Raw genomic sequence first — 25,322 nt, 5'->3', positions numbered from 1 at the left:
AAAAATACACACACAACAAACAAACAAAAATACACACACAACAAACAAACACAAATACACACACAACAAACAAACAAAAAGCAAAACACACAAGCAGACAGCTACTACAAAGTCAAAAACAAACACCCAAAAAACAAACACAAAATCCAAGCAGAAAAAAAAACACTTAGCAGAAACAATCAAACAAAAAATACACTTATCAGAAACAAACAACAACTACAATCTAATACTCCTCCAAAACTTCTCTATCACATACAACTCACCAACAAACACCGACAAACATTCAGAGCAGAAGCAACTTGCTCTAGGAAGGGAACACAGGGAAATACTTTTGCAAGGGAAGTGTGTTTGACTGGGGCTATTTACACACAGGGCGATCCTCAAACTAAGTATGCTTGGCCTTTTACCTATCTCACTGATTGCGCCGAGCAAAGTTCTGCACATGCCCAGTGAGCAGCAGATTTGTGCGCGCATGCGCAGTACGGCCAGCCCTTCATTTGCATGGGGTCACGGCTCATTACAATGAAGCACGCCCACTTCCTTCCCACTTGCAATAACCCCGCCTTACGCCTCGGAATTTAAGTTACGTAAGCGCAATTTTGTGCGCAAATGCGCTGTGGATACGGCACTTACGACACCAACTTAGGGCGCCGTAACTTAAATGACATAAGTTTTGAGTAACTTATTTTTCGCCGCTGGCTGTGGATTTGGCCCTAAGTCTGTTATAGACTCTACAATTTATGGTATATACAGTATTTACTTGAAAATAGATCGATACTTATGTACTTATGTCTATCTAATTTCTTGAGGCCTTAAATAGCCAGAACAGTACAAATACTCCCCAAATTACCCGTTTTTGGAAAGTAGAAAGGTATTAAGTAAGAGACATGGCGACTTTTTTGAAGTTGTAATTTTTTGGCAAAATTTTTGGGAAAATTAAGAAATGAAATACATTCTGTTTTTTCACAAAGTTGCCATTTTAACAAGTTATTTCTCACGCACAGTATAGGCACACTTAGAATTATACTCCAAAATGCATTCTGCTATGTTCCCAAGTATGGGGATACCACATCTGTGAGACTTTTCATAGCCTAGAGGGGTCTCTAAACTTTCTAAACAAAGGGCCAGTTTAATATTCTCCAGAATTTAGGAGGGCTGAACTGTGGTCATCGGGAGTAAAAAGTATCCTGGCATCAGTGGGAGTAAATAAGGCATCTTTCGTATTAGGGGGTGAAATAGCGCCCTATTGCTGGTGTCAGTGGGAGGAATAGTGTCCCATCGTTGGTGTTAGTGGAAGGAATAGTGCCTTATCACTGGTTTCAGTGGGATTAATAGTGCCCCATTGTTGGTGTCAGTTTGAGGACTAGTGTATCATCATTGGTGTCAGTGGGATTAATAGTGCCCCATTGTTGGTGTCAGTTTGAGGAACAGAGCCCCATCATTGGTGTCAATGGTGAGTAGGGAATATTAGCACATGTAGATATGCATCTCTGATGTCTATTGATGCCAGGAATTCTCCTTCCTGAAGGGTGGAGACAACTGAACGGACAGACTCCATGCAAAACGAGCGGATGTTCAGAAACTGATTCAGGCTTTTCAGATCTAAAATAGGTCTGACATCCCCATTTGGTTTTGGAACCATGAAAAGGTTTGAGTAAAACCCTGATCCCTGATCCTCTGGGGCTAACTCTATGATTACCCCTTGGAAAAACAGGTGATCAGGGATTTTCTTCTATACTCTGATTGCTTATACAGTGGTCACACTGTATTGAGCAATCAGTAACACTGTTCAAAGGTTTCATTCATGAAACATTTGTTTACTACTGTGATGCTGTGATTAGTCAGCGCGTAACCTTTCACTCTTAATTAAATTACAGACTTTATTTAGTTCAGCGCTACACCATTATTACATAACACTGTTCCTATTGTTTCCAACAATACTATGCTAGCTGCTTTATGTAGGATTCTTGTACTAACCCTAGCGCAATAGATTTGTGTTTTTTTATGTAAAAAAAACTGACATCCATTCTATTATGCTCCGATTCAGCAGGGGATCTGTTAACGGATCCCCTGCTGAATGGAGCAGAGCAGATCTGTATGAAAAAGCCCTAAAAAAGAACAAAACTTTGAAGTTCGGATAGAGGTGAGCTTGGAACTTATGTCTAGTGCCCATAATTTTCTGATTAAGTTATTTCAGGAAAATACTGCATTACGGCCACTAGAGGGGGCTGACAACCATAGGAAATACAAACAATGAACATATCATGGGGATTATTTATGATGGCTGTGCAAATACTGAGGAATTTGCATAGAATTTTTTTATAACTAGATCCAAAAGTGATAAGAAATATAAGCTTTTGAACTACAACAAGAGGTGATTAAACGGGGATTAAAGTTTTCACCAAACTACACTTTAACAACTTTTATATTGAACGTCAAGGGATATGATTGACAGACAAATATTCACTGTATACCAATGAACAAATTAATGATCCACTTATGACAATGCTCATCATGTGTTTTCTTTCACTATTAAATATGATATCCCTTGGAACAAATACTTAACAATTAGGGAACATATGTTTGTGATAACATTTGATATTTTCTCTTGATTTTCTCTAAGAGAAACCTGGATTATTGCCAATGTTCTCTCCGAATAAATTTACGCCTACTTGTTCCTTTTTTAAGCCAGCGTTACTTGTCTACTAAGGGTTAGGGGCCAACTGTCATGAAGAAAACTAGTATAATTTTATATCTGTTTAGGATTCAAAATGATAATATTTTGTACAGATACGTTTTACTAATAGCTAACAGCTTTTTCAGGTATGGTGTGGAAGCTAACATAACCTGCACATACAAATGAGAAGAGGTCATGCACACATTTATTTATCTCAAAAAAGAGCTCTCCAGTGCCAGTGTGAAAGTCTAAGTACAAAGTAAGGAGTTTGCTTAATACTGATTCAACAGCCTTCATTCTACACAATCCCTCACAGGATGAGGTCTGCACTTGTATATGTGTAAAGATTGATGAAATGTTGGACCACAAGGTCAACTTCTTTATTATAGTAAGCATTGTTGCCTACATCAACTAATACGTCAAATAATATGTTTATTTTTTAACCGCTTAAGACCCGGACCATTATGCAGGTTAAGGACCTGGCCCCTTTTTGCGATTCGGCACTGCGTCACTTTAACTGACAATTGCGTGGTTGTGCGACGTGGCTCCCAAACAAAATTGGCCTCCTTTTTTTCTCACAAATAGAGCTTTCTTTTGGTGGTATTTGACCACCTCTGCGGTTTTTATTTTTTGCGCTATAAACAAAAATAGAGCGACAATTTTGAAAAAAAACTATATTTTTTACTTTTTTCAATAATAAATATCCCCCAAAAATATACAAAACATTTTTTTTTCCTCAGTTTAGGCCGATACGTATTCTTCTACATATTTTTGGTAAAAAAAAAATCGCAATAAGCGTTTATTGATTGGTTTGCACAAAAGTTAGAGCGTTTACAAAATAGGGGATAGTTGTATGGCATTTTTATTAATATTTTTTTTTTTTACTAGTAATGTCGGCGATCAGCGATTTTTTTCGTGACTGCTACATTATGGTGGACACATCGGACACTTTCGACACATTTTTGGGACCATTGTCATTTTCACAGCGGCAGTGATGGGGTTAACCACTAGGGAGCACTGTAGGGGTTAAGTGTGACCTCATGTGTGTTTCTTACTGTAGGGGGGCGTGGCTGGACATGTGACATCACTGATCGTCGTTCCCTATGACAGGGAACAGACGATCACTGACACTGCCAAAGAGAAGAACGGGGAGGGTTTGTTTACACTCACCTCTCCACGTTCTTCAGCTCCTGTGACCCATTTGCGGGACAACGGCGGTGATCGGGTCCGCGGGTCCCGCGGTCACAGAGCTTCGGACCGGGTCGCGAGCGCGCCGCCGGGCCAACGCACATTTGTGCTTTTGTGGTCCGCAGAATACTCCCTTAATGTCAGGGTGGGTTCTGATTGCGATCACCAAGCTCTCGATAGCTATAGCAAATAAGAGGGGTGAGAGCGGACATCCATGTTAAGGGGATCTGAGTAGCGACTTGGAGTCTTATCTAAGAGCTGAGATTAGAGTACAGGGAGCGGAAGGGGCCCCAGAAAATTGGGCAAAAAAACCCATCTCTCTAGCACATTAAACAGGTAAGGCCACCTGACTGTGTCAAAGACTTTTTGGAGGTCGATTGACAGCAAAAAGCCTTGGGAGTTAAGTAGTGAGATGATGTCTATGGCCCTTCTTATCTGGTCAGGTCCCTTGTCTCCCCAGAATAAAGCCCACCTGGTCCTTATGGACATATTGAGCGATACATGATGATAGTATATTAGCTAATATTTTTGTCAACATTTTTTGGGCATTATTAATTAAAGAGATTGGGCGGTAACTGCTAATTACACTCAATTCTTTACCAGGTTTGGGCAATACTAAGATATATGCCAAATTTAGGGCTTTATCCAGGGGAGTTCCCGACCTGAGCGAGTTAAAGAATCTGACCATATAGGGAACAAGCGTAGTAGAATTTTTTTATAGTAGCAACCCGAAAAGCCCAGGCCAGGGGCTGAGTTTTGTTTAAGATGTTTTATCACCTCCATGACTTCCATTTCAGTTATCGGTTTGTCCAGAAGGTTAGAGTGTTTCACTGACAATTTTGGGAGGGGTATGGTGTTGAGGAAGTCATCAAGGTGAGGTTGTGTGCTAGGTTTCTTATCCCTGTACAAATCTGTGTAGAATTAATGGAAAGATTCCAAGATGCGTTCTGGGTTTTGTGTTAAATCTTCTGTCAGGGTGCATATTTTAGGGAAAGCTAGGGATCAGGGGTTAGGAAATAGTTTGGCTGCTAGTTTAGCACCGATCCTGTCCTTCTGGATGTAGAACAAGGCTCCTGACAATCTGAGATATTTCTCTGGTTAAGACTAGGTTTAAAGTTTTCCGGTCTGTTTCTAGATGATCTAGTAAGGTTGTGTTTATGGGTTTTGCTCAAAGAAAGGAACTCCTGTAGTGAGTTTGGTTACGGTTGCCCTGCGTTCCCGTTTGAGGCGAGAAGTTGTTTGTATAATGTTCCCTTTTGTTACAACCTTATGGGCAGTTTCTGGAGATATGGAATCTTTGTCATTTAGATGAAAAAATTCCTGAGTGTCCTTTGCAAGGATTGAGCATTTAACTGGGTCACTGAAAAGAGCTTCATTGAGGTGCCATGTACATTTTTTATTGGAGTTGGACATTTGTTGTAGGAATAGAAGGACTATAGAGTGGTCAGATAAGGGTGGTTCCCTAATGATAGCTTTTGTGGCAAGTGGTATGTTGTAGGATTGAAGAAAGATGTGGTCTATCCTAGAGTAGATCTTGTGTGGGGCCGAGTAGTGGGTGTAGTTTTTAGTGCGGGGTTGAGTTCTCTCCAGATGTCGATAAGACCCAGGAAACACAGCCTGGATGCTATTTTAGTGCTCTGTTTTGAGGGCTTTTTTTTCTTAGGGAGACCTTTTCCTGATTTGTCCAATATGTGGTCAAAAGCAAGATTTGTGTCTCCTCCCAAAATTATCTTCCCTTCTATATGAGGACCAAGTGTAAACATCAAGGAGGAGGAGAAGGTCGCTTGGCCTTTATTTGGAGTATAAGAGGAAACAATCGAGTGAGTTGTACCATCTATGGAGCCTTTTACCAAAAGTAATCTACCTGTGGGGTCTCTGATGGTTTCCAAAGGGGCAAATTTATTGTTTTTAGAAAAGCATATGGCTACACCTTTTGTTGTGTTACCTGCATTAGAGCTAAAGACCTGGGGGTAGTTGCTATGTAAGAAGGAGAGGTTATAGGTAGAAGGGAAATAGTTTTTTGGTAGAAACAGGATATCACTCTTTTGTGAGTGATAGAGTCTGAATAGTTTCTGTCCTTTAACTGGGGAGTTAATCCCTTGAACGTTGTGTGTGGTTATGCAGAGGGGAGCGGAAATAGTGATGTCAGTGTGCATGAATCAGAGGGTGGGATAAACGCATCAACAATAGGGATCTTACCCTGACCGGTGGAGGCGGGTGTTGGTTCTTAGCATCTTCTGTCTGAAGCTTCTGAGAACGTAGATCAGATCGTGGGTATGAGCCTCTAGGTGACCCAGAAAAATGGAAAGGAGGGGTGAGAGGGAGGGGTGATGTAGACAGGTCCTGAGGAAAGAAGACATGGCAAGTGAAAAGCACGGAACAGAAAAATATAGCAAACAAAACAAATGCAAAAAAAAAGACAACCCTAACCCTGTTGCAGGAAGAAGGTACAGTGTCCTAATTGCAACTCTTTTCCCCAAAAAATCCCCAAATGTAGGGGGTGTAGAACAGTCCCTGAATCTTAAAAAAACGCCATTCTGGGACAATTGGAGGAGTAGTGCACGCGCTCCAGCCTCCCAATTCAACTAAAAGCTAAAAATAAAGCCCCCCCCACTCATAAGTTAGGATAGACTGTCTTTGAAGTCACTGAGATCCTGGAATGGGAGACATTACTGTCCCTCTTTGAAGTGTGATGAGGGGGTGTTTAAACCGGACAGGTCCTTGGGTGCATAGAAGAATCTGGGTAGAAGAAAATGCTATTTGAGTTTAGTTGGTATGCAGAACAAGTAACATCCGATCAGGGCTATGGTAGTGGGTATACATGCTCATTTGTCAAAGGAGTAATACTTTAAGTGGGCAAAAACAGGTTTGACTCATGGAGGAGAAAGGACTGGATGACCAAACTTTCTAGAGCTTGGTAGGTAAAATCCTAGGAGAGGATGAAGGGCTCAGTAGGATCCACATTAGGGGGGACGATCTCTTTGCTTGCTGTTTTTTCCACATAGGCTTGATAGGGCTTGTGGGTGGAGGCCTCTTTGATGAGATGGAGCCTCGGGTACGCCGAGGTTGCAGGGATATAGGAGATGAAGCCTAGTTGAAGAAGCAGATGTTCTCCATCCACAAAAGGTGGAGAAGCTATAGGATTTGTTCATGCGAGTGAAGTTTAAGTGGAACGGGAAAGACCACCTGTAGGTGATAGATTTCTGGGACAGCACCTGGAGAAGAGGTTTCAAAGATCTTCGTTTTTGAATAGTGTAGGGTGACAAGTCCACAAATATTTGAATGGGATGTCCTTGTATGGCAAGGTTTTCAGTTTCCTGAGCTTGCCTCATAACTTCTTCCTTAACCTTGTAAAAATTTGGTTTTACCACAATGTCTCTGGGTAAGCCATCTTGGCGTGGGGGTTGAAGAGCCCTATGGGCACGATCCATTTCCAGGCAATGATCAGGGATGTCTGGAAATACATTTTCAATGAACATGCAGATGATCTTTTCAGTGTCTTTAAAGGATTCAGGGAGGACTCTGAGTCTAAAATTATACCTGCGGGGTCTATTTTCTAGATCATCCAGTTTTGAGAATGAAATGTCCAGTTGTTCATGAAGCTCCTGAATCCTGACACTGTTCTGATTAGCTCTGGTGATTGTTTGGTCGGTTTTAGCTTTGATTGCTTCTATACTGGCCCCCAAGTGGTGCAGATCTGCTTGGATAGTGGATGTGATCTGTCTTGCAGTTTGAGCCAAGCCCCTGGAAAGCATTTTGGAAAATGTCTCCATTAATGAGGATAAGTCAGTAGCAGGGATGAGCTTTATGTTCGAGTCGAACATTAGTTTGAGTTGAACATTGGCCGTTCACCCTTTCGCCGAACAGCAAACAATTTGGGGTGTTCGTGGCAAAATCGAAAAAAAACACCCTTTAAAAGTCTATGGGGGAATTCAAAAGTGCTAGTTTTAAAGGTTAATATGCAAGTTATTGTCATAAAAAGTGTTTGGGGACCTGGGCCCTGCCCCAGGGGACATGTATCAATGCAATATTTTTTTTTTAAAACTGAAGTTTTTTCAGGAGCAGTGATTTTAATAATGCTTAAAGTTAATAGTATGCCTGTAAAGTAGCGCATGTTTCCCGTGCTTAGAAAAGTCCCTGCACAAAATGACATTTCTAAAGGAAAAAAAAGTCATTTAAAACTACTTGCGGCTATAATGAATTGTTGGGTCCCGGCAATACAGATAAAAGAAATTGAAAAAAAAAACTGCATTGGTTCCCACCTTAGTCCATTACCAGGCCCTTTGGGTTTGGTATGAATATTAAGGGGAACCCCAAACCAAAATTAAAAAAAATGTGTTGGGTTCCCCCGAAATTCCATATCAGGCCCTTCAGGTCTGGTATGGATATTAAGGGGAACCCTGCACCATTTTTAAAAAAAGTGGCGTGGGGTTTCCCCAAAAAATCCATACCAGACCCTTATCCGAGCACGCAACCTGGCAGGCCACAGGAAAAGAGGGGGGACGAGAGAGCACCCCCCCCCTCATGAACTGTACCAGGCCACATGCCCTCAACATGGGGAGGATGTCCCCATGTTGATGGTCCAAGGGCCTCATCCCCACAACCCTTGCCCAGTGGTTGTGGGGGTATGCGGGTGGGGGGCTTATTGGAATCTGGAATCTGGATGAGTGAGTTTGGGGTGGAAGAACTCGACTGGCCTGCACAGAATCCTGACATCAACCTGATAGAACACCTTTGGGATGAATTAGCAGAGACTGCAAGCCAGACCTTCTTGTCCACATCAGTGCCTGACCTCACAATTGCCCTTCTGGAAGAAACCTTGTGGACAGCCTCAGCTTGCTGAAGAATACTGGCTGTTGTCTCACAGCAACATTCACTTCACTTCTACCCCACAGCTAAAGGTGGGATCTGTATAAGGCAGGCCATACACAGTTTGAATCTCTGTTGTTTCTGCTCAAACCGACCAAGATTCGAAACGTTAATGGGCAGGCTGAATGTAAGTTGAGTGATAGATCAACTTGGGTACAACCAGCCTGCCAGATTCTCTTGCGATTATACTATTGTAGCCTCTAGCAATAATCACTATCTTCTCCCAGCGGGGACAGTTTTCCCCATCTCCCCCTGCCGGGAGAAGACAATTGCTTATTCCCCTGTCAACACTGTCAGCCCATGGTTGCAGGAAAGATATTCACACCATGTATGGCCCGCCTAAGGCACATTAGTAATTGACTAATTAGTCTGATCTCTGCTTCAGAACCTACACTGTGCTGCAGTTTAAAGTTGGATGTGACAGTGTGTCATCAACCAGTCAGAAGCCAAAGTAGCCCACTATGGGGAAAGTATTTTGAAGTTTGGACTGCCGTTCTTTTTTTTTAATGGCAACAGAAAAAATATTGCCTTTAACTTTCAGGCTAAGCATAGATTAGAAAGATTTTGATTAGTGGCGTAGTTAATTATGTGATGAAAAAAAAATGATAAAATGGATAAATAATTTAGCCAAAGGCTATTAATATACAATTTTAATGTGCCACTGCTAAAAGATTTTGAAGCAGAGCAACAATAATTTACGCATCAAACTAAACTTACAAACTAAGCTTTTATGGAAAGTATGCAAGTACAAGATGTAAAAGATGAGGTATATCCTGTAAATCCAGCCCAAAATGTCATTTACATATTGTGGACCAGCAGAGTAAAGTAAAATACTTTTGGGGGTATTAAAATAAAGTCTTTGCAACACTTTTCTGATGGTAGGTCCCTTTAGTACTACCACCACCTAATTCAGATAATCACTTGCACCAGTTTGAGTAAACTTACTGACATGTGCACCAAATTCAGGTACTTCTGATTTTAAGAAATTGTCGCTATAGGATTTTACTGTGTTTTTTATTTTTGTTTTTTTTATTTTTTGTGGTTGAACTGGATGGACTTGTGTCTTTTTTCAACCTGACTAACTATGTAACTATGTAACTATGTAACTATGTAGCTATGGAAGTGACAGAATAATAAAGAATTACTTCCAGTTCACAAATTAGTGTAGTGGTGATGCCTTCATCCAAATATGACAATGCACATACTTGGGAAATTTCTTGAGTCACAGAGTGGGAGGAGCCTGATGGGGAACGGACAGCGGATGGCAGTGGGTGGATTTGAAAGCTGTTATTGGACTGAATATAGGCTACATGTCCTCCCACTGCCATGCGCTGTCAATCAACAGCAAGATGGACCTGATGGGGAACAAATGATTGAGTTGTCCATTATGCCCCGTACACATGATAGGAATTTCCGATGGCCTAAAATCCGATGGAATTTTTCGTCGGAATTCCGTTCAAGCTGTCTTGCATACACACTCACTGTCAGACCAAATTCCGACCGTCCAAAACGCAGTGACGTAAAACACTACGACAAGCCGAGAAAAATTAAGTTCAATGCTTACGAGCATGCGTCGACTTGATTCTGAGCATGCGTGGGTTTTTTCTCCGTCGGAGTTGCACACAGATCATAGGAATTTCCTATCGGAAAAAAATAAAACATGTTCTATTTCTAAACACCAACGGAAAAAAGTCCAATGGGGCCCACACACGATCGGAATGTGCAGAGTGAAGTGGCCAATTGTGTTTTATGTACACAAACAGACAAAAAGTGGACTAAGTGTAATAGGTGTGTAGACATTTATTAAAGGAAGACAATTGACAACTCACTTTAAATAAGATGACCTTTGGTTATCATAATTCTCAAAAGGTTTCCTTGCTGGGTTGGACACCAAGGAAACTGTCACAATGGATACACTAGATATGGTCCTCCTCCCAGCTGCTGATGCACCAATGACTGTACTGCACGAAATCATCTACACACTGTGAGTTGCTAATTATTGTGTGCTGTGTCCATCTCTCCACCTTGCTGCATTTAAATTGGTGCCTTTTTGCTGCCTCTCTTAGCTATTGTGGGTGCCATCTAGACCATATCTAGTGTATCCATTGTGACAGTTTATTTTGCATTCTTCCCAGCAGGGAATCCTTTTGATAAAGCATGATAAGCATAATTCATCTTACTTTATGTGAGTTACCAATTGTCTTCCCTTAATAAATGTCTACATCTATTACACTTAGTCTTCGCATGTTGCTCTTTTTGTCTGTAGAGATCTTTTCAGTCTCTCAGAAGTGCTGCGTTAAGTGTGCTGGATTGGATTCTTCAGTGGTTCCCAAAGCCATAGGATTTATTTTGAAGATTTGGACCACACTGTACTTTTCATTAATGTAGTTTGTCTCCCATTGTGCCATATTGGCATTTTTTTTATGTATAGATAGCAGGGGTCAATATTATGTTATGCAAGGGTGCAGGGTGCAGGCAGATGTCATGTACTTAGTGCAGGGGTAAAACTAAAGTACATCACTGGAAAAGGGTGCAGAGGTCAGCAGAATGTAATGTTCAGCCCCACCTGCAGGGTATAGGGGTAACATACAGAGTGCAGAGGTCAGGAGTATGTAATGTATAGAGTGCAAGGGTCAGGTGTAACATACAGGGTGCAGAGGTCATGTATAATATATTGAGCACATAGTTCGAGAGTATGTAACATACAGTGTGCAGGGGTCAAGTGTATTGTACGGATTACAGGGGTCCGGTGTAACATACATAATGCAGGAGTCAGGTGTAACATACAGAGTGAAAGGGTCAGGGGATTAACATACATGCTGGCAGGGCCACATGTGACATATAGGGTGAGGAGTCTTGTGTATGCAACATATTGCATGCAAGGGTAGAAAGTATTAAAAACACACACATACTAACACACTTAGCTAGATTCAGAAAGATTTAAGCCAGCGTATCAGTAGATACGCCGTCGTAACTCTGAATCTGCGCCGTCGTACATTTAAGTGTATTCTTAAATTGACATACACTTAAATGTAGCTAAGATACGACAGCCTGCGCCGTCGTATCTTAGCTGTCTGGTTCCACCAGCCGCTAGGGGCGTGAACGCTGATTTACACCTAGAATGCGTAAATCAGCGAGATACGCCTATTCACGAACGTACGCTTGCCCGTCGCAGTAAAGATATGCCGTTTACGTAAGGCGTTTTCAGGCATAAAGTTAGTCCAACAAAAAGCGGGCCTAGCCAATGTTAAGTATGGACGTCGTTCCCGCGTCGAATTTTGAAATTTTTACGTCATTTGCGTAAGTCGTCCGTGAATGGGGCTGGATGTACTTTACGTTCACGTCGAAACCAATAAGTCCTTGCGGCGTACTTTGGAGCAATGCACACTGGGATATGTCCACGGACAGCGCATGCGCCATTCGTTAAAAACGTCAATCACGTCGGGTCATGGTTTATTTACATAAAACACGCCCACCTCTTCACAATTTGAATTAGGTGCGCTTACGCCGGCCCATTTACACTACACCGCCGTAACTTAGGAGGCAAGTGCTTTGTGAATACAGCACTTGCCTCTCTGACTTACGGCGGCATAGCATAAATACGATACGCTACGCCGGCTCAAACATACGCTGCCCTACGTGAATCCAGCTAGCTGTCACCAACTAACCTAGCTAACACACACAAGCACACACACCATTAAATAATTATTTTCATAGATTTTTTTACCAAATCCCTTTGGCGGTATGGTTAGCAGCAACTGCAGCTCTTCATGTCCCCACTTCTGTTGGTGGAAGAACATGATGGGCTGTGCCCTGTCCAAGGCTACCCACCTTAACACAAAAACTAGATAAAATATGGGGGAAGCATGTGCCCTTGGTGCTCAGTACTAGTGACGCCCATTAAGCAAAGTCAATTCCTTACCAGCATATTGTTACAATCAGAGGGTAAGATCACCCGGGACTGTAGCTCAAGGTCTGGTGGCCAATGCAACAACTTACCCAGGGTACCCAGGTACGGGTCCTCACAGATGCGGGAGCAATGTGACCGCACTCAACGGTGATGTGCCAGAGTCGCAGGATCTAAGGAGCTACCCAATTTTCTCCAGAGCCACTGGTGGTGTGGATTTTGTGCTGCATGGCATCCCTCAGGTTGCGGCTCCCTAGCACACCCGTGCAGCACAGTGCAGCCACATAGCATACTGGAAGGACACGGGGTACACACAGGCGCCAAAGCAGAGAAAGACACATACAGTAACAGTACAAATACGGGAATCCACAGACAGAAACTAAAGGAAGTAAACTGCAAAGCCAGAGGAAACACTGAGGCCCCGTACACATGACCGAGTTTTTCGGCAGAATTCTGCCAGAAACTCGATGGGAGCCGTATTCTGCCGTTGAAACTGGTCGTGTGTACACTTTTGGCCGAGGAAACCGACGAGGAACTCGTCAAGCCAAATAGAGAACATGTTCTCTATTTCCCTGTTAGTCAATGGGGAAACTTGGCTCGCTGAGATCCTCGGCGGCTTCACAAGGAACTCGACGAGCAAAACGATGTGTTTTGCTCGTCGAGTTTCTCGGACGTGTGTACAGGGCCTCAGAGCAAAGACAGGATTAAACAACACACAGAATGAGGAAATATTTAGAACAGCAAATTCCAAAGGAACAGGCGGGTCTGGCTTCAGCATGGACTGGAGACACCTTGCTTGACCACACTAACCCACAGGTGCACAGGCTTAATAATACCTAGGATCAGACGGATTGACAGGAAACCCGAGCAGCTCAAACAAGAGGTAAAACCCGATGCTGGATCAATGTACATGGAACCGTAACACATATTGGTTTGGAGTTTGTGATTTAAAGCAGTGGTTCTCAACCCTGTCCTCAAGTACCCCCAACAGGACATGTTTGCAGGTTTTTCTTTATCTTGCACAGGTGCTTTAAATCAGAGTCAATGGCTTGGTATTTTGGACAGCTATTTAATCCAAGGCCCCGTACACACGTCCGAGAAACTCGACGGGCAAAACACATCGTTTTGCTCGTCGAGTTCCTTGTGAAGCCACCGAGGATCTCGCCGAGCCAACTTTTCCCATTGACTAACGAGGAAATAGAGAACGTGTTCTCTTTTTGGCCCGACGAGATCCTCATCGGTTTCCTCGGCGAAAAGTTTACACACGACCGGTTTTCTCGGCAGAATACATCTCCCATCGAGTTTCTGGCTGAATTCTGTCGAGAAACTCGGTCGTGTGTACGGGGCCTAAGAGAAATTCCAAAAACATGTTTTGTTGGGGGTACTTGAGGACAGGGTTGAGAACCACTGATTTAAAGTATTGAAGCAAAAGGATTAGCAAGAAAGCCAGGCAAAAACAGTTTCAGAAGGGTGTCAGTGGTGGAAGCCTACATTTTCCTCCAATGATGGGTTTCTTGTAGGTACACACAATTAAACCAAAATCTACCTATTGTAATGACAGCAAGAGTAAGGTACAAAACACGTGAGGTAGTTGTGATGAGTAAAACCTAGGTAGCACTGCTAGCTGTACAGAAATGTGGTTTATCTAATGAAAGCACAATATGTGTGATGCCAGAGTAGCTCTGTGATTTACAATATGTCTAATGAGGAAATGTGATGAAGTGGTTTGTTGTCTACCATAAAACCAGATGGATGTAAGCAGTGATTTGAAGCAATTAACTCTGTGCAGCACTAAATAACTTTCCCCCATTTATGTACATTTTTTCATTAGTAGCATAATAATGACTGTGAGGTAATCAGTAGTCCGTCTGAATTTTAGATATGCATATGTTTTGTCATTATGATAGAGGCATGTCAGCCTTCTGAGTAATTGGGAGACTCAGATATAGCTAAATGTAGACAGAACATCTACATTTTAAAATAAATTATCTTCATTTTGACTACATTACAAATACAGTAGCCTGAATGTACTTTGTGCTGATCAGAGGCTATGGCAGATACATTTCACACAGAGAAAAGGCATTCAGATGCCTGGGGGTCACTTATTGTGCTGCCATTGCATTCCTCTTGTGGCTGTATAGGAAGAGAGGAGCATAGGGACAGTGTTAGGTGCTCATGATATGCAAGATGTTAACTTGTTTTATTTGTAATCATTCTCTTTGCTGGAAAGCTGGCCATTCAAGCATCACATCTCCTGAAATTTCCTCGCCTCTTTCATGGAAGCATATTGGGGCAGAGCGTGCCAGCTGTCTGCTTCCTTTGCCTTCTGCTGCCATTATCCTGAGGCACCACCCCACCTTCTGGCCCTCCTGCTCTCGTCTGTATATGTGATCATATGTAGGGGGGAAGGGTCTCATTCTCTTACTCTGTTCTCTCTTCTTTCCTTCAGAACACACTATAAATGCTGTTCAAGGTGCCATGACAACAAATCATTTCTCATGTACACACACTGTCAGATCATTGTATACAACTGTCTTGCTATTGCTCAACAGGCAATCGTTTGAACACTTGAAAAAGCTGCGTTAAGCATTAATTATCTAAGTATGTAAGTTAAAACAGTAGTAAACCCCAAGCTAAAAATGTAATAGATTGTAGCTTACCAATCTTTAGCTGTGGTGGCTGCATTGGTTTTCTTTTTTTAAGCTTTTCCCCTCACCTGGTGATCTGTCCAGGGACACACCTCTTGTTTTAGTGTGCCCCCACTCTGGATGAAGGGGCACAGGGGCACATTTGGATAGCAACATTGTTAGTCTGGGGGAGGGGTATGTTAGATGGACTAGCGGATTTAAATACTCAATAACAAATTAAAGCTGGACTCTAGCTAACACTTTATAAGCAGTTACAGCAACTGTTGTTTTTAATTTTGGGATAAACGTTTTACATAAATAAATAAAATCTGACCATTGTAAGCACGGATGCAGACTTTAAAGATTATCGGAAGGAGTTATTCACTTTAATTGCAAATAGGATAAACATGTCTTAATTACATGAGCATGTTCTGCCAAAAATAGGCTAAAAACATCATGATATGCTGCAGGTGAAATAAATGAACTATGTTACCTTTAGGTATGAAAATATAAAGATACAGTTTTGCTTTAGCATTTGGGGCATCTCTAACATTATAAAGCTGACAAAACAAATTGAAATATGCTCCACAATATGCCTGCACAAACCTTTTCAATGCTTCTAAATGACCACCTGTCTGGTATTAATGTAAACTCATGTAAACTCAAGCTGCAGGTTCACTATAAGACCCCTTTTACACTGAGACAGTTTTCAGGTGTTTTAGCGCTAGAAATAGCGTCTATAAAGCGCCTGAAAACTGCCTCCCATGCCGCCCTAACGTGAAAGCCAGAGTGCTTTTACACTGGGCCGGTGCACTTGAGGGACTTTAAAAAAACGTCCTGCAAGTAGCAACTTTGGGGCGATTTGGGAGCGCTGTATACAGCGCTCCCAAAATGCAGCACTTCCAAAACACCTGAAAAGCTCTTCGGAAGTGCTGCAGCGTGGGCGTTTTTAACCCCTTCTTTGGAGTTAAAAGTGCCCCGCTAGCAACCGAAAAGTGCCTCTTAAACAGCAATAAAGTGCCTCTTAAACAGCGGTAAAGCGGCGCTAAAACAAGCAGAGCTTTACCACTAACACAGGGGCAGCCCCAGTGTGAAAGGAGTTTAAAAGCTTTTTGACCATACTTCTCTTCCGGGTCTCTTCCTGCTGTCTGCTTATGTCACAGAGCTGCTCCAGGCCCTGGATGGATCCCGACCATATTGTCAGATACCTGACCGGCAGCAAACTCAGACTCTCAGCGCAAATCTGAGGGCTAAAGCCAACCACTGCCAACCCCCCTTACTCCCCCTCTTTGCAGCCCAGTGCTCCATTAAGTGCACAAAGAGCAGACTGGAGAGCAGTGACTGACAGTCACTACTCTTTGCTCAGAGAGGACTGGGAACTGAGCAAGTTCTCAGGCTTAACCCAGGTTCACGCTGGGTACGATTTGCTTAGATTTGAGATGTGACTTCACATGTGAAATCGCATCTCAAATCGGCGGCATTTGCCGGCAATTGTCGGCAATGACATCGTCTTAATTAGTGCGACGCCGCATCTGCGGCGCTGCACTGATTTCAAAAAGTATATCCTGTACTACTTTTTGCGATTTCGGGCCACGATTTACATTGACATCTGTGCAGAAACCTGCACAGATGTCTCTTAAATCACTGCGAAATCGGGACTGCCAGCGGGAGTGAAATCGTGCGAGTTCAGCTGAATTTGCACGGCTTCACTCCCGCAGCCCAGTGTGAACCTGGGCTTAGAGCCAGAGGAGGATAGCTGCAGCATTAGACTGATGCTGCAGCATGGAGGTGAGTATGTGTGTTTGTTTTTTAATCCCAAACTTCTCCTTCAATTGTATCTAAACTCTATGACAAAAACATTTTCTAGCTTACCAGGCTTTAGATGTGATGGGTGGATTTTTTTCCTATATTTTATTTACAATTATGTACAGTTACTGTAAGCTTAGGGTCATGTGTCTTCACAGTGACCCCATATATAGTGGTAATGTGAAATTAGCAGCATTCTTTATTCAGTCCTCTAAGTGGGTATCAACATTGAGAGTGAATAGAAGTACCCGCAGTGCAGAAAAAAAAAGGTCTGGGAGATATTGCCAAATAAACACCTGGCATTAGATGTCTATGAAAACAAATACACAATATGCCAGGGATATAAGGGTACAAACACAATTAAATGTCAGAAAGATAGGTACAAAGAGAAAGGTACAAAGCTAAATAGACACATGCAAAATATTACCATAAAATAATCTGGATGCCATGTACATGGGTTCAATGGGTTTTGATAAAATGTCATGAGAATACAGGTACACAAAAAACTGTGGGGCCACACACAGTCATAAAATGACTCAACAGGGAATATGGACATAAAAACCACCAGATATCATTGAAAAATAGACAAAAGGGTCACAAGGCACGTAGGGATATGCTGCATGCTAGGAGCAACACTCTAAAGCAGCGTTCACATGACCATTTTTTATGTCCTAGAAAAAACTACGTTTTTCTCTACGTGATTCTTGTCAAGCCTGCCTTGCATACACACGATCGCGCAAAAAAATGCTAGAGCAAAGCGTGATGACGTACAACGGCACTATAAAGGAGAAGTTCCATTCGGATGGCGCCACCCTTTGGGCTGCTTTTGCTGATTTCGTGTTAGTAGAAGCTTGGTGAGAGACTATTCGCGCTTTTCAGTCTTCCTGCTTTTCATTCTGTTACAGCGTGACGAATGTGCTATCTCCATTATAAACGCTAGTTTTACCAGATCGAGTGCTCCCGTCTCATAACTTGCTTCTGAGCATGCACGTTTTTTTCCCGTCGTTAAAGCCTACACACGACCATTTTTCACGACGTGAAAAACGACGAGAAAAATTAGATCATGTTCTAAATTTTTAATAGCCATTTTTCACGTCGAGAAAAATGCTCTGGGGCCCACACACAATCGTTTTTAATGACAATTTTAAAAAATGGCATTATCTCGTCATGAAAAACGTTCACGTGTACGCGGCATCAGAAAAGAAGTCCTCATGCCAGTCAACTTTAATGTTCAACACCTGCAATAAATAGGGCATTTTTTGTTTTTGAAGCCACGCAAATTATCTCTTTTTCTTGATGTCATATACTATTTCATTTTGTTTTTGGCATACAATATTATGCAAAGTTATGCTGTTTTGTTAGTAGTGTTGCTATTTTGTGTTTTTTTTATTTTATTGTGGGTGTTAAACTGTTATTACAAACACAGAGCTGCATATGGTTTATGCTGAATTGTAAGCATGGCATTATAATAATGATCCTTTATTTTAAAAATAATGAGGAGAGCACTTTTTACTAGTTACTCTCTTTCAATATAGGCATGCCCCTTTAAGTGTATCATGATCCAAGAACAAAAAATGTATTTATTGTAGCTCACCAGCCCTTAGATATGGTGGCTGCATTTTTTTTTCTGGCATTTTTCCCCTTTATTTTTACTTGGTGATCTTGTCAGTAATACGCTTCCTGTACTAACTGTCTTAGTGTGACAACTCTAAATGAAAGTGCTATATCCATGGATAAATGGCAGGACATTCTAGGACAGGGATATAGGAACACCTCCCTATCTCCTCTTTTCCATAACACAGGGTGTAGGTATTTTGTCATCAACATAGTGAACTGAAAACAAAGTAATACGAGTGCAGCACAGGCAGTGCGCACAGGTAGTTATGTATCAACACATTTGTTTTTGCTCTTCTTTTGGAGGGGGGGGGGGTTGCACTGATCAAACAGATACAACAAATAATGGTATAGTTAACAATTCTACTAACAGGGATTAAACAAGAGAAGTTCATTTTTAGGGTTTACATACAGTATAATCTAAAACAGGGCTCAAAATTGCAAGTCCTGAGCTACTAGCCAGGCCTTAAAAGTTACTGGTCAGTTGCCCCACCCAACCCCTACACTGCCCCACCCCTAATTCCGCCCCTAAACACATCCTTGTAAATCATCTCATGAAATTACACTGTTAAATGTTTTATGCAGAATTAAGTTACAAAAAAAGCCATCAATGCAGCCTATTGGTGCCCATCAGGGCAGCATATCGGTGCCCATTAGTGCAGCATATCAGTGCAACCTCATCAGTGCCCATCAGTGCCGCCTATTCAGTGCACATCAGTACAGCCTCACCAGTGCTCATCGGTGCCTATCAGTACAGTCTTATCAGTGCCCATCAATACAGCCTCATCAGTACCCATCAATGCAGCCTATCGGTGCCCATCTGTGTAGCCTCATCAGTGCAGCCTTATCAGTGGCCATCAATGAAGCATATTAGTGCCCATCAATGCAGTATATCACTGTCCATCAGTGCAGCCTCGCCAGTGCCCATCAGTGCAGCATTATCAGTGCCCATTAATACAGCTTATCAGTACCAATCAGTGCAGCCTCATCAGTACCCATCAATGCAGCCTATCAGTGCCCATCAGTGCAGCCTCATCATTGCCCATCAGTGAGGATCATCGGTGCCAATCAACACAGCCTCATCAGTACCCATTATTGTAGCCTATTAGTGCCCATCAGTGCAACCTTATCAGTGCACATCAGTGCAGCCTCATCAGTGCCCATCAATGCAGCATATCATTGCCTATCTGTCAGGGTTGAGTTCACCTGCTAGCGGCACTGGGGTTCACTTTGCCGATGGCTGCAGTTCCAGTGTCCACCAGCAGGTGTCTCCCAGAAGCCAGCAGGTTCTGATCAGCCACACCTGGCTCCAGCTGCCAGGTAGATATTTAAGGCTGCTCCTCCATTCCCCCAGGGTGTCACTATCCTGTCTGATTGCCTCCTTGCTACCAGATTGATACCTTTCCTGAACCTTCCTGTGGCCTGATCTATCCTGAACCCCTCTGCCTTGTTCCATGCTCTTGTACTCATTTGTGTTTGCCTTCCTTGCATCCTTGTTACCTTTGTCCCTTATGTTGTATATATTGTATATAGATAGCAGTTAGATTCATTAGTTATTTTTGTTCTTGTTTGCTGCAGTGATTTGTTTTCAATAGTTGATGTGTATGTTTATTGGTATGTGTTCATTGTAAATAAATATCACTTTATTAACTGGCTGATCGCTGGGAGGAGAATCGGGTTCTTTCAACCTCACCTGTGAGCGGCGCCTGCCCCCCTCTGATGCAGTTCCTCACTCGCTCTCAGCTAATTTTTTACTCATCAATGCGAGCAGGAGAGTCTGTCCTGAGAGAAATGTATAGGCTTTCATAACTGACATTTCTTTCAGAAACTCCTAGTTGTCTGGCTGCCATCCAGCTACTCTGTATATACTCACCCACCCCTTTATTAGGTACACCTTGCTAGTACCAGGTTGGACTCCTTTTTGCCTTCAGAACTGCCTTAATTGTTTGTGGCATAGATTCAACAAGGTGTTGGAAACATACCTCAGAGATTTTGGTCCATGTATCTTGGTTTAACATTTATTGACCTATTTTTTTCATTTATTTAGCTGAAATCTTGTTTCAGGTCTTTGACTATGAAACACTAGATAGATATAATTAAAGCTGTTGTAAAGACTTCCTTTTTTTTTTACTAAAATAAAAAATATATAATACATATACATTATACTTGCCTGCTCTATACAATGGTATTGCACAAAGCAGCCCTAATCCTCCTCTTTTAAGTTCCCCCTCCAAAGCTCTAGGCTCTTCCTCTTCTTCATGGGCCACCATAGCAAACCGTTTGTTGAGATGCACGTGCAGGCTCCCTTCTGAGCTGGGCTGTGTGTCTGTAAACACCCACACTATGGCATGGCTCTGCCTCCTGCTCTTTTCTCACAGGATTTGATTGACAATGGCTCCTGCTGCTGCCTCAGAGACCTGTGCGGACAAAGAGAGAACAGTGCTGCTTCAGATGGGTTTATTGTTTTGTTGTCTCCCCGAGATACATAAGATCATCACAAAAATGCTTCGGTGTTCCAACAACAATTTTTTTCAGTCGACAGCTATTTTTTTGGGGTGAGATTCTGGGTTACAAAGTGACTTTCTAAATCACAATCTAAGCCAATTGGGAAATTACATGAGGGTTGTTTTACATGTAGTATAGACATGTACAATTTCTACACTTGTATACCACACACCTGAATTAAAGGTGTTCATGGTGTTAGCTTACATGTCTTTACCTCAAGATGTTTCAAAAAGTGTGTTTTAAAAATTATTCTTAATAATTTATTTTTTCACAGTGAGTATGCCAGGGCACTGTTATGGGTCCAATTTGGTTCCTAGCTATGCCAATTTATTTATGGCAAATTTTGGAGGAAGGATTTGTCCATAATCACCTTATGTACATTTGCCATGTTTTGACATAGCTCAGGTACATTGATGATTTTTTTTTTTATTATTTGACATGCCGGAATTCAAACCTCAACATGATAGCTGCCAATGCATTCTCTTTGAAATACAGTAATGAAGCAATCATTGTTGTGGCTGTTATGCGGACACAATGTAATGGTTCTCAAAATACCAAGGTTTCCAAAAACAAAAAAAAATACAGCAATACCTACCACAACAGAAGGAGTTTTAATTTATAAAACTTAAAACATAAGTTGCTATACAGCCAATTTATCAGAATTAAAAGATTAACATGCTCAGATTAAATGTTTTGTTATCAGACAGGAGGAACACTTAAAGGATTTTTTTTGCTGAAATGACTGTTTACATGGTATAGAGCGGGGATATGCAATTAGCGGACCTCCAGATGTTGCAGAACTACAAATCCCATGAGGCATAGCAAGACTCTGACAGCCACAAGCATAACACTCAGAGGCAGAAGCATGATGGGACTTGTAGTTTTGCAACAGCTGGAGGTCCGCTAATTGCATATCCCTGGTATAGAGACATAATAGTTAACTGATTCCTTTTAAAAATGATTAAAAATAGATAAAAATCAATCATATAATATACCTACAGTTTCTAGTTTCGTTTTTGCATGTTGTTTCCTGCTTCTATGATGTACAGAGCCACAGAGCCAATACAGGGCAGTGATGGTTTGGAAAACGGAACTGATTGGTGCTGTGGGGTTTTAGACACACAGTAATCACACCTCATTGATTACTGACCACAGAGAGAAAGCTCCCAGCACTGTGGTTATCGAGAAACAGACAACCAGGAAATGTGGAGATCAGAGAAGAATTACAGCAACTTGAGAGCAAAAACGAACAATGAGAACATGAAAACAGCACTGCATTAAGGTAAAGAAAGCTATTAAGATAAAAAAAAAATCCTTTACAAACCCTTTAAGAATTTTACACAAAGAGAATATGAAATACAGGAATTACAGGAATCTTTGGAAAGAGAATTTCAACAGCCAAACAACTTCTCTTGTAACATTTTGAAACAGGTAAACATCAGCAAGCATATTAGCAATATTGTTTATTAGAATGTTCCTCTGTATGAATGCTAGCCACCACCACAAGCACTAAGAACCCTTACCAAATATGAAGACCTCAATACCATACAGGTAAGCTCTCCAGAAAGGGAACATAACACCACTATCTGAGCCCCCTCAAGCCATCAGAATACCATTAACAGTATGGCGTATGGTGCAGGGACATTACCACATTCTGTGTGAGATAGTGGTAGGGAAAGACGACAAATTTACTTGTTTTGCAAGCTTGCTTACTTACATTTGTTTTTTTGGTATTGGATTGTATTAATAGATATCTTTTTACATTTTATGATGGTATGCAGATGATTTTTCAAGGCTAGTAGGCAAGGCATTGTCAAACAAAAGATATGGAAAGCTGGACAGCACAGCTATGGGGATATGTATCATTTAGCAGACAGAGAGTCCTCCTTTTTAATGCAATTTCGAGGGAGACATGGGAAGAACTTCTTTCCTTTTGAATAAATGCTTGTAATGTACTTTTAAGCTGTAAGTGGTGTTACAGAACAGTACGATTCTCAAGGATAGCTTTAGCAACACAGTATTCTGGCATCACATATGTTGGCTAGGTTAACAGAGTGCCTTGCCCCCATCAGGAGTCTTGCACTCCAGGGGATCAGGGTGGTCTTGCCTTTTCAGTAGGGGACCAGTGTGCACTTTTTTGGTTCACTTTGTGTTTGTTTTTTGTGCACTCCACCATAGGCTTGAAGAAAAAAAAGCACCCAAATTTCCTTGCAAACAATGTGTGATCTTCTCCTAATTACCGTACTCCATGTCTCCTACAACATACACTGAATAGAGCAGTATAATAATTGCTAGATTTTAGTTAGGGGTATCAGAGCGGGGGGGGGGGGGGCTGAATATAAATGCATGCCACACTTTTTATTTATATTTATTTGTAAAAAAAATGAAAACCATTGATCATTTTCCTTCCACTTTACAGTGCCACTCTGTGTTGGTCTATCACATAAAATCCCAATAATATACATTTACATTTTTAGTTGTAACTAAATTTGGTCAGTCCCTGTTGAACCAAGTGAATTTCTGTTGGTGTGTACCCAGCCTAAAAGCTTGACTGCTGATACACATTCTATTGGTATTGTCCACCTTTTTCACTATCAGCTTGTAGATAAGAAATGGATGGAAAAAGCCAGAGGATATAGCATTACAGCATTACGAGGAACTCGTCGTAAATGAAACATCGACTAGTTCCTTGTTAGGCTTGTCGAGAATCTCGACAAGCTTTCTTTGCGTACACACTGTCAAGACAAAATCTCGTTGTTCTCAAACGCGGTGTTGTATAACACGTACGACGGCACTATAAAGTAGAAGTTTGATTCCACTGGTGCCACCCTTGGGGCTGCTTTTGCTAATCTCATGTTACTGCGTGTTAAGTAAAAGTTTGGTGAGAGACGATTCACGCTTTTCAGTCTGTTACAGCGTGACAAATGTGCTATCTCCATTACAAACCCTACTTTTACCGAAGGCACGCTCCCATCTCATACTTTATTCTGAGCATGCGCGGGTTTCTAAGCATACACACAAACGTGTTTCTCGTCGTAAACCAGCCCGACGAGAAACACGACGAGGAAATTGAGACTCCCGACGAGGAAAAAGAGAACTTGTTCTCTTTTTTTCTCGTCGAGTTCCACGACAGTTTTCTTGACGAAAAACATACACACGACCGTTTTCCTCTGCAAAAAAGCTCTACCACCAAGTTTCTTGATGGATTCTGTCGAGGAAAATGGTTGTGTGTACGAGGCCTGAGTCAGAAAAACCAAAAAGACAAAACAGTATTTTATGATAGAGAAACAATTCGTTTTTTTTTTGTTACACATTGCGTTAGCAAACTTAATGCTAGATTTAGTAGATTTAGATCTACTTTTAGGAAAAATATATGCAGTAAACTCCACGCAATACAGATTTTTTGTGATTCTCAATTTGACCTTGGTGTTAAAATTCTGACTGCATAGGAGTAATACAATTGGGACCCATTTGCATTTTTGCAATGCATTATTGTTTTAACATGCATTATGCCGTGTATTGCCATGCATTGTGTTATAGCAACCCTTTGAAATGAATAGGCAACTAACACTCCTTGATGTGCTGGAAATTGGGTGTGATCCTTTTTTTTCTAATACAATGCACTACCATGTGTTTTACTGAGTTGCAAAACAGGTGTGTTACCCTAATGCATTGGGGTGCCATTAAAAATTAATAGCACTACAACGCGGTAATGTATGTAACATGCATTGCCATGCATTGCAGTAAGACACTTGTTGCTAAAATGTAGAAATATAAATGTGTTTTTAAAGATGTAAGTCTGTTTAAGTTCTCTGGCTAACTACAGAAAGTAGGAATAAAAAGAGTGGAGTTCATCCTATCAAATAGTTGTCAGGGGATATATCCTGTTTTAGTACAAGCATACCTGGACCATTATCAATAAAATATGCATATACATTCGTTATAGCTTAGGTCTGAGCTCTGACACTCTTTCCTTTACCCTTTTTTCTTAAAGTGGTCTAGCAACACAGATCTGGACTCTAAATATGCCCATATCCACCCAAACTTTAATTGATCCCAGTTGGCGTTTGCGGTGCTAATCCCTCTCAGTTTTAAATGTTGTTCACTTAGACCCCGGCAAGGATAAGTT

This window comes from Rana temporaria, chromosome 1 (assembly GCF_905171775.1).
Source record: "Rana temporaria chromosome 1, aRanTem1.1, whole genome shotgun sequence".
Classification (NCBI taxonomy): Eukaryota; Metazoa; Chordata; class Amphibia; order Anura; family Ranidae; genus Rana; species Rana temporaria.
The sequence above is the reverse complement of the archived record's forward strand: the minus strand, read 5'-3'. Positions refer to the sequence as shown.